Source organism: Stomoxys calcitrans, chromosome 3 (assembly GCF_963082655.1).
Source record: "Stomoxys calcitrans chromosome 3, idStoCalc2.1, whole genome shotgun sequence".
Taxonomy (NCBI): domain Eukaryota; kingdom Metazoa; phylum Arthropoda; class Insecta; order Diptera; family Muscidae; genus Stomoxys; species Stomoxys calcitrans.
This window is the reverse complement of record NC_081554.1, coordinates 185,359,536-185,371,438: the sequence shown is the minus strand read 5'-3', so window position 1 is coordinate 185,371,438 and position 11,903 is coordinate 185,359,536.

Here is an 11,903-nt window from a genome sequence, read left to right as displayed (position 1 = left end):
TAAATGTGACTTTTACGGGCCTAAGACCCTAAATCGTAGGATCGATCTATATGGCAGCTATTTTCGAATCTGAACCGATCAAGGCCAAATTGAAGAAGGATGTCGAAGGACCTAACACAACTCGCTGTCCCGAATTTCAATAAAATCGGATGATAAATGCGCCTTTTATAGGCCCAAAACCTTAAATCGAGAGATCGGTCTATATGACAGCTATATCCGAATCTGGACCGATCAGGGCCAAATTGAAGAAGGATGTCGATAGACCTAAGACAACTCGCTGTCCCAAATTTCAGCAAAATCGGATAATAAATGTGGCTTTTATGGGCTCAAATCCTTAAATCCAGAGATCGGTCTATATGGCAGCTATATCCCAACCTGAACTGATCTGGGCCGAATTGCAGAATGATATCGAAGAGCATAACACAACTCAATGTCTCAAATTTTGGCGACATCGGACAATAAATGGCCCCTTTTATGGCCCCAAAACTTTAAACAGAGAGATCGGTCTATATGGCAGCTATATCCAAATCTAAACGGATCAGGGCCATATTGCAAAATTATGTCAAGGGGCTTAACCTATCTCACTGTCCAAAATTTTGGCGACATTGGACAATAAATGCGCCTTTTATAGGCCCAAAATCTTAAATCGAGAGATCGGTCTATATGACAGCTATATCCACATCTGGACCGATCTGAGCCATATTGTAGAAGTATGTCAAGGGGCTTAACCCAACTCACTGTCCAAAATTTTGGCGACATAGGAAAATAAATACGCCTTTTATAGGCCCAAAATCTTAAATCGAGAGATCGGTCTATATGACAGCTATATCCGAATCTGAACCGATCAGGGCCAAATTGAAGAAAGATGTCGATAGACCTAAGACAACTCGCTGTCCCAAATTTTAACAAAATCGGATGATAAATGTGGCTTTTATGGGCTTAAGACTCTTAATCGGAGGATCGATCTATATGGCAGCTATATCCAAATCTGGACCGATCTGAGCCAAATTAACAAAGGATATCGAAAGGCCTAACATAACTCACTGTCCCAAATTTCAACAAAATCGGATGATAAATGTGGCTTTTATGGGCCTAAGACCCTAAATCGGAGGATCGGTCTATATGGCAGCTATATCCAAATCTGAACCGATCAGGGCCAAATTCAAGAAAGATGTCGATAGACCTGAGACAACTCGCTGTCCCGAATTTCAATAAAATCGGATGATAAATGTGGCTTTTATGGGCCTAAGACCCTAAATCGGAGGATCGGTCTATATGGCAGCTATATCCAAATCTGGAGCGATCTGAGCCAAATTATTGAAGAACATCGAAGGGCCTAACACAACTCACTGTCCCAAATTTCAGCCAAATTGGATAATAAATGTGGCATTTATGGGTCTAAGACCCTAATTCGGAGGATCGATCTATATGGCAGCTATATCCGAATCTGAACCGATCAGGGCCAAATTGAAGAAGGATGTCAATAGACCAAAGACAACTTACTGTCCCAAATTTCATCAAAATCGGATAATAAATGTGACTTTTATGGGCCTAAGACCCTAAATCGTAGGATCGATCTATATGGCAGCTATATCCGAATCTAGACCGATCTAAGCCAAATTGATGAAGGATATCGAAGGACCTAACACAACTCACTGTCCCAAAATTCATCAAAATCGGATAATAAATATGGCTTTTATGGGCCTAAGACCCTAATTCGGAGGATCGGTCTATATAGCAGCTATATCTAAATCCGGACCGATCTAAGCCAAATTGATGAAGAATATCGAAGGACCTAACACAACTCACTGTTCCAAATTTCATTAAAATCGGATAATAAATGTGGCTTTTATGGGCCCAAGACCCTAAATCGGCAGATCGGTCTATATGGGGGCTATATCAAGTTATAGTCCGATATAGCCCATCTTAACCCGCTTTTGAACAAAAAAGTATCTGTGCAAAGTTTAAGCTCAATATTTGTATTTTTAAAGACTGTAACGTGATTTCAACAGACAGACGGACGGACATGGCTAGATCGTTTTGGATTTTTATGACGATCAAGACTATATATACTTCATAGGGTCGGAAGTGGATATTTCGATGTGTTGCAAAAGGTATAACAAAATGAATATACCCCCATCCTTTGGTGGTGGGTATAAAAATAAAATAAAAAAATAAAAAATCTCAGCTATATCGGTTAATAAGAGCCCCATTTATGAGCTTAAGACTAAAATTGGCAGATCGGTCTATAAGGCAGCTGTATCATCATATGGTCCCACCTGTACCATATTGGGTTAGGTTCTCCGGGAGACTTAACACAACTCACTGTTCCAAATTTCTGCGAAATTGGGTATTTACTGCCCGATTTTTGTTGGCTTAAAATCCTATATCGCCAAATCGGTCTATATGGCAGCTATATCCAATTTGGATCATATTTGAAGATGGGGGCCCAATGCAACTCATTGTTCCAAATTTCGACGCTATTGGGTAAATGTTGTGCTTATATGACCGAAACCACACAAATGGGCAGATCTGTATATATGGCAGCTATGGCGATATATGGTCCGATCGAACCATACTCGATGCCGAAGGGTCATTTGTTGTGCTTCTATGACCGAAAGCACACAAATGGGCGGATCTGTATATATGGCAGTTATAGCGATGTATGCTCCGATCGAACCATACTCGATGCCGAAGGGTCAATTGCAATTCACTGTACTTAGTTTCAGCGCTATTGGGTAAAAAATTGTTCATCTATGACCGAAAAACCACAAATAGGTAGACCGGTATATGTGGCAGCTATAGCGAAATATGGTCCGATCGAACCGCTTTGTTGAAGGGTCAACTGCGACTTACCTTACTTAATTTCAGCGAAATCGGATAATAAATTTACCATTTAAGCGCTCCAGGAACTTCAAACTTGTTCTGTTCCCCATATTCCTCCTCTGGTACTTCAAACCTCCCAGCACGGATTTATTCTCTCAAAGTCTTTCCGAAGTATTCAACAAGTCTTTAAGTGTTTCCCCCTAAAATCGTCTTCAAAATCACCACTTCATTGCAAACGTCTTATTTCCTTTCGTCCTTCCATATAATGAATACTTAAAATTGTCCTGCTACTCTAAGCTCTGACAAAGTTTGAATCCTAATGCAATGTGGAACTCTTGTCAAATTGCTTAAACTCAATTCCATTCAATTGAAAGTTGTATTAAATTTTCCTCAATGCGATTTGCCCCCCAATAAAAATCAACAAATCATGGCACATTTGATTTGAAACAGTTCTCGGAGCAGCAATAGGCAGACATAGAGCAGCAAAAAAATCAACAAAGTGAGAAGGGGGAGGAAAGAGAAAGTAAGGGGGGGGGGGAGGAGGAAAATAGTTTATTTTCCTGTGCTATTCAATGACTTTGTATAGAGAGTAGGACTATCAGGCCCAAGAGAAAATAAAACGCACGAATGATGAACGCACCAACAAAGTCACGTACCAAAGAACTTTTAAGAATTGCACATGGAGGAATCCATGCAAAGGGACAGTACCAAGAACACTGACTGGTAACATAACAACACCACAAGGGCTATGGAGGGGGCGGTATAAAGGATGGTAGACAGGCACTGATGTATAGATAACACCAATGAACTCGAGTAGCAGGCCTCCCTGTGGATGCCACTCTGATACTCTGAGTCTTATTGTCATGTGATTTTTTGTTGTTGTTCTGTTGAATCAAAGTTGCCCTACACAGCATAATGCAGTGGGGGGAAATTGTGGCCCCAAACGATTTTGTGATATTTATGCGTTGACAACTGTTAGTGTTAAAGTTCAAATGCAGTTTATGGGGGAGAAACGCTCAAATTGCTGCCTCTTGGCCATATTTGTTTTGGTATTTGTTGTTCAGCAGTCAGAGGATATTTTGCTTAACACCAGCAACAAGAACAATGACTGTAACGGCTACGGTGTTGATGTCATTGAAATCTCCCCCTCTCTCTCTCTCTCTATACAAAAAACAAATTGCTGCGGTGGTTATGGTAGCTGTGTTGCCATAGTCCTTTGACTTGGAAAAATTCGTGTGACATTTTTTCCAATTTTTTCTTTTTGCTTTGGTGAAGTTAAGAGAGAGCTTTTCATGGTCTTCCAAGTTTTTCGAAAACAAAATGAAAAGTTTTTTCTTGGTCTTGGAATGTTGGACTTCACACTGCTGGTATCTATGGCAGATAACTTGCAGGCAAGATCTATGATTTTCTGAAATGATTTTTGTGGCTGTTATTGAGACGAAACGGCACAGTGTTCCACAAGCTGATGAGATGAAATTATAAAAATTAAGTTGTGAGAAATTTTTTTCAAGGAAATAAGCATGGATCAATTTGGCCAATTAACAATTCCAACTGAACTACGTCTATAAGAAGCCCATAAGAACTTTATAAATATTTTCTAAAAAATTAAAAAAAAAAATTTTTCACAAAAAAAAATCTTTAAAAACTTGTAAAGAAACAATTTTAAATTTTTCTTTCCAAAATTTTTTAATATTTGGTTGCCCAAAAAGTAATTGCGGATTTTTTAAAAGAAAGTAAATGCATTTTTAATGAAACTTAGAATGAACTTTAATCAAATATACTTTTTTACACTCTTTTCTAAAGCAAGCTAAAAGTAACAGCTGATAACTGACAGAAGAAAGAGTGCAATTACAGAGTCACAAGCTGTGAACAAATTTGTCAACGCCGACTATATGAAAAATACGCAATTACTTTTTGGGCAACCCAATATTTTTTTTTACAAAACTTTTGAAAAAGTTTGCATGTAGTATTCTGTCAACACTTCCAACATCTGTGCCAAGTACGGTCCAAATTGGTGAAGAACCTGGTATAGCTCCCATATAAACCGATCCCCCGATTTCACTTCTTGAGCCCCTGGAAGCCGCAATTTTTTCCGATTTGGCTGAAATTTTGCATATAGTGGTCTGCTATGACTCTCCACAACTGTACCTAGTCCGATTCAAATCGGTGAAAAACAGATAAATTTCCCATATTTTAGCAGAATTCATGATGGTAGCTTCCCGAGATTCGGTCCGGCCGAACTTAGCATGCTTTTACTTGTTTGAATATCGTCCAGATGGGACCATATTAGGATATTGACAATACTCTACAAAAAACTCAAATCTCACTGTTTCAAATTTCATCAAAATCGGATGAAAAATGCTCCTCTTATGGGTTAATACTCTATGTCGGGACATCGGTTTATATGACAGATATATCCAAATATGGTCCGATCTGAACGCAAAGCGAAAAATACGACTTTTATGGGCTCAATACCTTATATTTGGAAATAGGTCTACATTGCAGCCGTGCCCAGATATGATCGGGATGAAAAATTATGAAATCGGATGAAAAATGCTCCTCTTATGAGCTCAAAACTCTATATGGGAAGATCGGTCTAATGACAGCTATGCTTCTTTTATAGACTCAATACACTATATCGGGAAATCGGTCTATATGGCAGCAATATCAGGCACGTGCCAAATTTTATAGAAATCAGATGAAAAACGACCAATTTATTGCCTCAAGACTTTAAGACTGAAGATCGGTCTATATTGCGGCTATATATAACTAACTTCCGATTTTTATACCCACCACCGAAGGATGGGGATATATGCATATTGTCATTTCGTTTGCAACATAACGAAATATCCATTTCCGACCCTATAAAGTATATATATTCTTGATCAGCGTAAAAATCTAAGACGATCTAGCCATGTCCGTCCGTCTGTCTGTTGAAATCACGCTACAGTCTTTAAAAATAGAGATATGTAGCTGAAACTTTCCACAAATTCTTTTTTTGTCCATAAGTAGGTTAAGTTCGAAGATGGGCTATATCGGACTATATCTTGATATAGCCCCCATATAGACCGATCAGCCGATTTAGGGTTTTAGGCCCATAAAAGCCACATTTATTATTCGATTTTGCCAAAATTTGGGACAGTGAGTTGTATTAGGCCCTTTGACATCCTCCGTCAATATGGCCCAGATCGGTTCAAATTTGGATATAGCTGCCATATAGATCGATCCTCCGATTTAGGGTCTTAGGCCCATAAAAGCCACATTTATTATCCGATTTTGCTGAAATTCGGGACAGTGAGTTGTGTTAGGCATCCTTCGACATCCTCCGTCAATTTGGCTCAGATCGGTTTAGATTTGGATATAGGTGCTATATAGACCGATCTCTCGGTTTAGGGTCTTAGGCCCATAAAAGCCACATTTATTATCCGATTTTGATGAAATTCGGGACAGTGAGTTGTATTAGGCCCTTTGACATCCTCCGTCAATATGGCCCAGATCGGTTCAGATTTGGATATAGCTGCTATATAGACCGATCCTCCGATTTAGGGTCTTAGGCCTATAAAAGCCACAATTATTATCCGATTTTGCTGAAATTTGGGACAGTGAGTTGTGTTAGGCCCTTTGACATCCTCCGTCAATATGACTCAGATCGGTTCAGATTTGGATATAGCTGCCATATAGACCGATCCTCCGATTTAGGGTCTTAGGCCCATAAAAGCCACATTTATTATGCGATTTTGCTGAAATTTGGGACAGTGAGTTGTGTTAGGCCCTTTGACATCCCTCGTTAATTTGGCCCAGATCGGTTCAGATTTGGATATAGCTGCGATATAGACCGATCCTCCGATTTAGGGTCTTAGGCCCATAAAAGCCACATTTATTATCCGATTTTGCTGAAATTCGGGACAGTGAGTTGTCTTAGACCCTTCAACATCTTTCGTCATCTTTCGGGTCTTAGGCCCATAAAAGCCACATTTATTACCCGATTTTGCTGAAATTTGGAACAGTGAGTTGTGTTAGGCCCTTCGACATCCTTCGTCAATATGGCTCAGATCGGTTCAAATTTGGATTTAGCTGCCATATAGACCGATCCTCCAATTTAGGGTCATAGGCCAATAAAAGCCACATTTATTATCCGATTTTGCGGAAATTTGGGACAGTGAGTTGTATTAGGACCTTCGACATCCTCCGTCAATTTGGCTCAGATCGGTCCAGATTTGGATATAGCTGTCATATAGATCGATCCCTCAGTTTTAGGTTTTGGGGCCATAAAAAGCACATTTATTGTCCGATGTTGCCGAAATTTGGGACAAAGAGATTAGTTAAGCCCCTCCACATATATCTGCAATTTGGTCTAGATCGATCAGGATTTGCATATAGCTGCCATAAAAACCGATCTCTCGATTTAAGATCTTGGCCCCATAAAAGGCGCATTTTTAATCCGATTGCACTGAATTTTTACATACTGACTTATGTTTTGCTTTTCGACATCCGAGTCGTATATAGTTCAGATCGGTTTATTTTTAGATATAACTACTAAAAAGACCTAACTACTAAAAAGAAAATGTGTGTATACCCAAGATATCTGCAAAATTATAAATACCCAGCTTTTGAGTATATATTGGTAAATACTCGGGTATTTACCCAAATTACCGGGTAAATACCTTTTGTGTATTTATCCATCGGCCATCTCTATGCATGGCTCTTAACCTTGGGGAAATGTAATGCCTCATCGACATTTTATTCATAGTTAAGATAATGCATGAGTACCGATTCGCTTCCATAGTCCTGCTGCATAGCCCATTTTTCATCTATTGGGTGATTTAAGGGAGGACACTCATTTGGTCCAAGGCGGCGTTTAACGATCTTATCTCCATGTTGCTAAATGCCCTTTTTTTATTTAGAAAGACTGCTGTGGTGTACTCCTTCTGCCGTTGGGTATCTAGGCAATTCTAAACACTTCGGGAACGCTTCTCAACACTTGTGAAGAGGTGGTTCCATCGACTTGCCCACAAGGCATATGAGCTGTGGCTGTTCTTCGATATTTAAATTTCTAAGAAATTTAACTTATTTATAAATATTTTCTCGTGGAAAGCGCACTTAATACTGTGCTTGTCTCTTGACAAACTTAAAATTCTTTTGTCGTCTGGCAACTGGCGTTGACATTTCTTTTGCTGCCATGCTTTGAAGAAAAAGACTATCGTAAACACTTTACTTAATATCCACATTCTGTTTCATTTCTTTTGTGTGTTTGTTGGGTTTATTTTTTTTCCAGATTTTATTGTCTCTTTGGCGGCGTGTTATTGCTTTTTAAAAAGTTCAGAGAGAAAACAAGAATTAAAACAAAGTTAGCAAAAAAATGTTGTTAAAAGCAGCCAAAAAGCAAAAGTAAAAGACACACCAAACTGACGAGTGGTAATTTGTGTCACTGACTTGTAATATAAATTAGATTTTGGCAATTCCCGCCCCCCCAAAAACAACAGTTTCTCAATTTGTTTTTTTTCGTTTTCCTGCCTTTAGATATTTGCTTTGTTTTTTTGTTTCTTTTTTTGTTTTCGGTTTTGAGGCTGGTGCTGCCTGGGTAAACTCAATTAAAAAAACAATCAAATGTAACAGATTAGAGTTCGTATCAGCTGCAGGAAGCATGAAGAGACGAGGGGTACAAAACAAAAAATCAATTAAAAATCCTCCATAGGAGACAAATATCAAATTACCGCGCACACCAGGGCGTATCATTAATATTAATTTTTTCTTAAGCTTTAGAGAACTAAAAGGGCTGAAGGGAGGTTTCTCTACAAGGGGGTTGACTTATCTAGCCATATTCTTTTGTTTCGCATGATAATAATAAACAATGGGGAATAAAAGTCTAGGGAGAAATGGAGCAGAGGTGCTTAAAGTGTTGTGTTAGCAGTATGAACTTGCTTGAGAAGGCAATTTGTATATACTTAAGGGACTTAAGGCTTTAACTGTCTTAAAGCTTAAAGTCTCATCTATCGTTTAAGATTTTAAATGAAAAAATTGTACATTTTTAAAGGCATCTAATTGGGTAAATACTGAAAAAAGTCAAAATTAATAGTAATCATACGCAACCATGTTCACAAATGGTAAATTTTAATTATTACATAAATCACAATGAAAACTTGTTGTTGTTGTAGCAGTATATTGTAGAAACCCTTGCAGATGAAGAATCTCAACGGGCCAATCCCGTACTTACAACCGGTTGCCATGGGATTGATGAAAACTTGCGAAAAAGTAAAGCAAGTATTTTTTCAGAGTCTGGTTTTGTGTTGAGCAACCCAGCAAAAATGCAAATGCAAATTTGCCCATAAACATTCCATTAGGGAAAAGAGGAGAAATTTTTACATATCAATGAATGAATCGGATAGTTCAATGATAGGGAATCACTTATTTATAGCCGAGTCCGAACGGCGTGTGGCACTGCTGCAGCTCTTTTGGGAGAAGTTTTAAGATGTTTTTGTGAAATGTTAAAACTTCTCCCAGTTCCGACTCTAAACCGGACTCCGGCCAAATACTACGTATTTGATCCTAGGGCAGAGTTCACAGCACTGGATATAAGGAATGGGATTCATTATGGATATTATATGGTATAGGCAGAGAGGAGACTTAGGAAGGGCCTACGATTTCCTGATATCAATATTGATTCATGATACAATCTTCAGAATACACTTTCCCGGAAGGAAGGATTGAGAAATGGGTGCTGCGTTTGAGAGAGATGAGACCTCAGTTGTCACTGATGGCTTCATGTATGGAATCAGCGACAGGATTGAAGTTTTACTCCGAGGCACTCTATAGCGGGTTTTCAGTGAGACTGCCGGACACAAATTGAGTTTTAGGAAAATAAGACCTGATTCTTCACTGATGGCTTCATGGATGGAGTCAAGGACGGGATTGGGGATGTACTTTCAGACACTCAATATTTGTTGGTATGTCACTGAGAGCGGTGGAAAAGTGTGAAGTTTTTCTGGTGAAGTCTGTACTATTGCGTTAACCCCAAATGAACTATCCCCAACCTAATTGGGAACTATTCCCAACCCAGTTGGGAACTATTCCCAACCGAGTTGGGAACTATTCCCAACCGAGTTGGGAACTATTCCCAACCGAGTTGGGAACTATTCCCAACTGGGTTGGGAATGAAGTGGGAAATATTCCCAACTGAGTTGGGAAATATTCCCAACTGAGTTGGGAAATATTCCCAACTGCGTTGGGAAATATTCCCAACTGAGTTGGGAAATATTCCCAACCGAGTTGGGAAATATTCCCAACCCAGTTGGGAACTTTTCCTAACCGAGTTGGGAACTATTCCTAACCGAGTTGGTATATATTCCCAACAGAGTTGTGAACTTTTCTAAACAACGGTGGGAACTATTCCCAACAGAGTTGTGAACTATTCCCAACATAGTTTGAACTATTCCTAACATAGTTGGGAACTATTTCCATCTGTGTTGGGAACTATTTCCAACTGTGTCGGGAACTATTTCCAACTGTGTACGGAACTATTTCCAACAAAGTTGGGAACTATTTAGAACAAGGTTGGGAACTATTCCCACTCTAACAGTTAACTTTTTGACCAAATGTTTAAATAAATTTTTGGTTTGAAACCACTTAGGGACTTTATCAATAAATAAAATCACCCAAGGTTGTCAACGGTTCCCAACAGAATTGGGAACTATTCCCAACAGGGTTGGTAGCTGTTCCCAATAGACTAGGGAACTTGTTTGTATTGAGATGGGAACTAATCCGAGCAGATGTTTGAACTAATCCCTACAGAGTCAGAAACCTTTTCTGGCGGAAACGGGTATTATTACTTACAGATTTGGGAACAATTTCCAATAGGGTTGGTAATTTTTCTCAATAGAATTAAGAACTATTTCCAACACTTTTTGGAACAATTCCCAACATAGTTTAAAACTATTCCCAACATATTTGAGAAAGAGTATCTACAGAGTTTGGAACTTTTCTAACAGCGTTTAGATTTATTACCAACAGAATAGAGAACTTTTCCCTACAGAGTTGGAAACTATTTAAAACAAAATTGGAAACTATTCCCAACCGAGTTGGGAGCTTTTCCGAACCAAGTTGGGAACTATTCCCAACCAAGTTGATAACTTATTCCCACCCATGTTGGGAGCTAAAAAAGAGTTCTTGTTGGGAACTTTAAACAACAATAGAGGTTGGAATTATTCTTAACAGATTTGAGAACTTGCCCAACAGAGTTGCTTATTATTCCCAACCAACATAGTTTGCAACTATTCAAAACAGATTTGGGAACTATACCCTACAAAGTTGGGTACTACTCCCAAAGGAGTTGAGATCAATTCTCAAGGGAGTTGGGAACTTTTCCCAGTGTTGGAACTAGTTTGGTAACTATTTCCAATAGTGTAGACTGTTAATACATTTCTTATCGCTTATATCCATCTCTTATATACTTTTTTTGCTCTGTTCCCCTTTAGGTTTTCAATCATTTGCATATTTTCTGTCGTCATCAGCACAACGAAGGGAATGCAAGAATGCATTTTGAAGCGCATATATCTGTGAAATATTTCAGCGACATTTTTCAAGTTTCCCCTCCTAGAAAATGGCATTCCAATCGAAGGCATTGAATTATGATGGCTTTCAATGCCCTTTCCACGAGCATATGTATGCATAAAAGCACACATGCAAAAGAACTATCACTGTGTATGTAAGTCAATGGGGCATTACCATTATTGTCAACATCAACATCAACTTCATCATCCTCACCGAAAGCTGTAACAATGAAAAGGCAACAAACGGCTACAAAATCCAGCCATCATCCTCGAGTCAATAACAGATTTTAATGAATGTCCGTCGATTTGGCCGAAGTTATCTGCTTTTGCACGTGTGGTGGTGATGTGATGAGCGATTGTGTACCAGTATGTGTGTGTATGTTCTGCGATAATAACAACCATGTTTTTCGGTTTTCTCTTCCCACCACAGGAAGAGGAAACGGATGTCAGGCGTTGCCAAGTTGACAGAAAGAAGTGATTTAAGCGTAAAATACCCTCTAAAGCATTGCTAATATGCCATCCCCGCCTTGT